This window comes from Elaeis guineensis, chromosome 16 (assembly GCF_000442705.2).
Source record: "Elaeis guineensis isolate ETL-2024a chromosome 16, EG11, whole genome shotgun sequence".
Taxonomy (NCBI): domain Eukaryota; kingdom Viridiplantae; phylum Streptophyta; class Magnoliopsida; order Arecales; family Arecaceae; genus Elaeis; species Elaeis guineensis.
In genome coordinates, this window is record NC_026008.2 from 411,198 (window position 1) to 416,197 (window position 5,000).

The following is a 5,000-nucleotide window of genomic DNA, read 5'->3' on the forward strand; positions in this document are numbered from 1 at the left end:
AGGGAACCGACCGAAGGGGCCAGCGGGGATGGAGATCGAGGGCTGGTTGCACGAGGCCAACCCTACCATCAAACATCGGCCAACATCTGCACGCACGCGGACGCATAATCGAGAGAAAATGTGGGGAGGGACCGAGACCACGGACAGGGAAAGAGAGCACAATCGAGCCTTCCAACACCATCCAAGTCCGCGGGAGGGCGGACGCATTACCGAAATATTTGGGTGGGGGGGGACATCTGATTTCCGCACGCGAAGGGCCACGGAACCGACCGAAGGGGCGATGGTGGGTCCGAGCCCATGGACATGTCGCACGGGACCGGCCCCAACAACAAACACCATCCCATGTCCGCGGGCGCCCGGCCACGTAATCGGGAGAAAATATGGGGAGGGACCGATACCACGGACAGGGAAGGAGAGCCCAATCGAGCCATCCTATGGGGTCCAAGTCTGTGGGAATGCGGTCGCGTTGCCGCAATATTTGCAGGGGGATGCAACCCGAAGTCCACGCACAAAGGGCCACGGAATCGATCGAAGGGGCGAGGGTGGACTGAGCCCACCGACAGGTAGCACGGGATCAAACCCGCCCAAGAACACCCGAAACATTTGGGTGGGTGGGGGGGGGAGGGGGACAATCCGAAGTCCGCACACGGAGGGCCGTGGAACCGACCGAAGGGGCGAGAGGGGGGACGGAGCCAACGGGTAGGTAGCACGAGACTGACACTGCCATCGGACACCGTCACACGCGGATGCAAAATCGAGCAAAAATGTGATCAGGGATCGAGACCATTGTCCGGGAGAGAGAGATCAATCGAGGCGTCCTGCGCCGTCCAAGTCCGCGCATGCGCGGCCGCATTACTGAAATATTTGTTGGGGGGCACAATCCAATGCCCGCGCACGAAGGGCCTCGGATCCAATCGAAGGGGGGAGGGAGCGCACATGGGCGGGTCGCACGGGACCAACCCTGCCAACGAACACCATCCCACGTCCACGCGCGTGCGGCCGTGTTACCGAAATATTTGTTGGGGGGCACAATCTGACGTCCGCACACGAAGGGCCACGGAACAGACCGATGGGGGGGCGGAGCCCACGGACAGGTCGCAGGGGATCATCCCTGCCAACGAACACCGTCCCTTGTCCGCACACGCGCGGCCGCGTGTAATCGAGCGAAAATGTGGGGAGGGATCGGGACCATGGACTGCGAAAGCATGCTCGATCGAGCCATCGGGCACCCGCCCGAGTCCACGTGCACGCAGCCGCATCGTCGATGTATTTGCTGGGGGGGCGCTATCCCCAGTCCGTGTGCACACGGCCGCATCGCCGATGCATTCCTTGGGGGGGGGCGCAATCTGATGTCCGCGCACGAAGGGCCACGGAACCAACCGAAGGGTCGAGGGGGAACGGAGCCCCTGGACAGGTCGCTCGGGATGAAACCTGCCCACGAACACCACCCCGTATCCGCACGCGTGCGGCCGCGTAGTCAAGCCCAAATGGGGGGAGGGACCGAGACCATGAACAGGGAAAGAGAGCTCAGTCGAGCCACCCGACGCCATCCATTCCCGCTCGCGGGAGGCCGCGTTGCCGAAATATTTGTTGGGGGTCACAATCCGACGTCCGCGCACGAAGGGCCACGGAACAGATCGGAGGGGCGAGGGGGGGACGGGGCCCATGGACGGGTCGCACGGGGCCAACCCTGCCTACGAGCGCCGTCCCCTGTCCGCACGCGCACGGCCGCGTAATCGAGCCAAAATGTGGGGCGGGATCGAGAACGAGCACGGGGAAAGAGTGATCAATCGGGCCACCAATCACCGTCCAAATCCGCGCGCGCGCGGCCGCGTTGCCGAAATATTTGTGCTGGGGGCACAATGCGAGGTCTGCGCATGTGGGGCCGCGGAGCTGACCGAAGGGGCGAGGGAGGGTGGGGATGGGGCCCACAGACAGGGAGCACGTGACCTACCCCGCCGATGAACACCGTCCCATCTCCGCGTGCGCGCGGCCGCATGATCGGGCGAAAAGGTTTGGGGAGGGACGGAGAGAGCATGGACGGGGAAAGAGAGCCCAAACGAGCCATCCAACACCGTCCAAGTCCGCGCGCGCGCGGACGCATCACCGAAATATCCGCGGGTGGAGCAGAACCCACCGTCCGTGCGCATAAGGCCGCGGAACAGACCGAAGGGGCGAGGGGGTTGGAGGCCACGGATGGCGAGAACCGGGTCAACCCGGCCAACGAGAGATGCCCCCCCCCCCAAGTCCGCACACGCGCGGCCGCGAACACGACCGAAGGTGGACGGGGAGATTGAGCGCTTGGACGAGGAGCGCGAGCTCAACCCAGCCAACGAACACCATCCCACGTCCACCCCCGCACATTTCGGGCCAATGCTGCGCGCCGGGGGAGGGGCACCCCATACCATCCCTAAGGGGGATCCGGGCGAATCCAACCCCGGGGGGTTCCAAAGTGCCGACCCGCATTGCAAGCGGGGAGGGCCGGGACACGCTTCCCACGCACGCGGGGATACGGGGGGCAGACGACCGGGCAACGAGACCCGCACGCCCGGGACAGGCATCCAGGGCGAAGGGGTCGGGCAGCCCACAGCAAAGGGCTGAGTGAGTGGGGACACAGATGCCGAACCCCCTACCACCCCAGTGGGGTGTCCGGGTGGCTCCCACCCAGGGGGTTCCAAATGATCGAGTAGCATTGCAAATGGAGAGGGCCGGGACGCGCATCCCGCCTTTGCGGGCTTCGGACGGCAGATGGCCGGGCATCGCATCCCACGCACCGAGGGGGCTTGTCCCCGGGCAGACGGGCCGTGCATCCCGCATCCGCGGGCCAAGCCCGGGCTAAGCGGGATGCGAAACCCCCTACCACCCCAGTGGGGCATCCGGGCGGATCCCACCCCGGGGGTTCTAAATGATCGAGCAGCATTGCAAACGGGGAGGGCCGGGATGCGCCTCCCGCCTTCGCGGGATTCGGACGCCGGGTGCCCGGGACTCGCGTCCCGTGCACCGAGGACTTGACCCCGAGCGGTCGGGTCGTGCATCCCCCATCGACGGGCCAAAGCGGGACGTGGAACCCCCTAACACCCCCGTGGGGCATCCGGGCGACCCCCACCCCAAGGGGTTCCAAATGATCGAGCGGCATTGCAAACGGGACGCGTGCCCCACCTTCACGGAATTCGGGCGCCGGATGGACGGGCCTCGCGTCCCGCACGCCGGGGCAAGCTAGGGACGAGCAACCCCCCTACCCACCCCAACGGGGCACCCAAGCAAATCCCATGCGGGGGGTTCCAAAGTGCCGAGCAGCACTGCAGACGGGGGAGTGGGGGCCGGGACGCGCGTCCCGCCTTTGCGGGCTTCGGACGGCGGATGGCCTGGCATCGCATCCCACGCACCGAGGGGGCTTGTCCCCGGGCAGACGGGCCGTGCATCCCGCATCCGCGGGCCAAGCCTGGGCTAAGCGGGATGCGAAACCCCCTACCACCCCAGCGGGGCATCCGGGCGGATCCCACCCTGGGGGTTCCAAATGATCGAGCAGCATTGCAAACGGGGAGGGCCGGGATGCGCCTCCCGCCTTCGCGGGATTCGGACGTCGGGTGCCCGGGACTCGCGTCCCGTGCACCGAGGACTTGACCCCGAGCGGCCGGGTCGCGCATCCCCCATCGACAGGCCAAAGCGGGACGTGGAACCCCCTAACACCCCCGCGGGGCATCCGGGCGACCCCCACCCCAAGGGGTTCCAAATGATCGAGCGGCATTGCAAACGGGATGCGTGCCCCACCTTTGCAGAATTCGGGCGCCGGATGGTCGGGCCTCGCGTCCCGCACGCCGGGGCAAGCTAGGGACGAGCAACCCCCCTACCCACCCCAGCGGAGCACCCAAGCAAATCCTACGCGGGGGGTTCCAAAGTGCCGAGCAGCACTGCAGACGAGGGAGCGGGGGTCGGGACGCGCATCCCGCCTTTGCGGGCTTCGGACGGCGGATGCCCGCGACTCGCATCCCGCGGGCTCGACCCAAAGCAGTCGGGTCGCGCATCCCATTTCGACGGGCCACGCCCGTGCTGCACGGGATGCGGAACCCCCTACCACCCCAGCGGCGCATCCAGGCAAATCCCACCTCGGGGGTTCCAAATGATCGAGCGGCATTGCAAATGGGGGAGTGCCGGGATGCGCGCCCCACCCTCGCGGGCTTCCCGCGGTGGTTGGCCGGGCCTCGCATCCCGCACATGGGGGACATACGTTTGAGCGGCCGGGTCACACGTCCCGTTTCGATGGCCTGAGCTGCGGCAGAATCGGGACGCAGAACCCCCTACCACCCCAGCGGGGCATCCTGACAAATCCCACCCGGGGGGTTCCAAATGACCGAGCAGCATTGCAAACGGGGCGGGATGGGACGCGCATCCTGGCTTCACGGGCCTCGAGCACCGGATGGCCGGGGCTCGCGTCCCGCGCGTCGTGGCCTGCTTGGGACACGGAACCCCCTAATACCCCGATGGGGCATCGGGGCAAATCCCACCTCGGGGGTTCCCAGTGACCGAGCGGCATTGCGAACGGGGAGGGCCGGGTCGCGCGTCCCGGCCCCCCTGGGCTTCAGGCGGTGGATGGCCGGGTCTCGCATCCCGCACGTGAGGGACTCATATTCCGGGCAGTCAGGTCGCGCATCCCGTTTTGATGGCCCGAGCCGGGGCAAACCGGGATGCGGAACCCCCTACCACCCCAGCGGGGCATCCGGGCAACTCCCACCCCGGGGGTTCCAGATGACCGAGCAGAATTGCAAACGGGGCGGGATGGGACGCGCGCCCTGCCTTCACGGGCCACGGGCGTCGGATGGCCTGGCCTCGCGTCCCGTGCGTTGGGGCCAGCTTGGGATGCGGAACCCCCTAGCACCCCTGTCAGGGACTTATTCGCAGAGGAATGGGTTGGAGCGTCAAAATGGTGGCACAAGCTTCGAACGGCCGTAACTTCTGATCCGGGAGGAGCTACGGGGGCGACAATATATCAACGAAAAGCT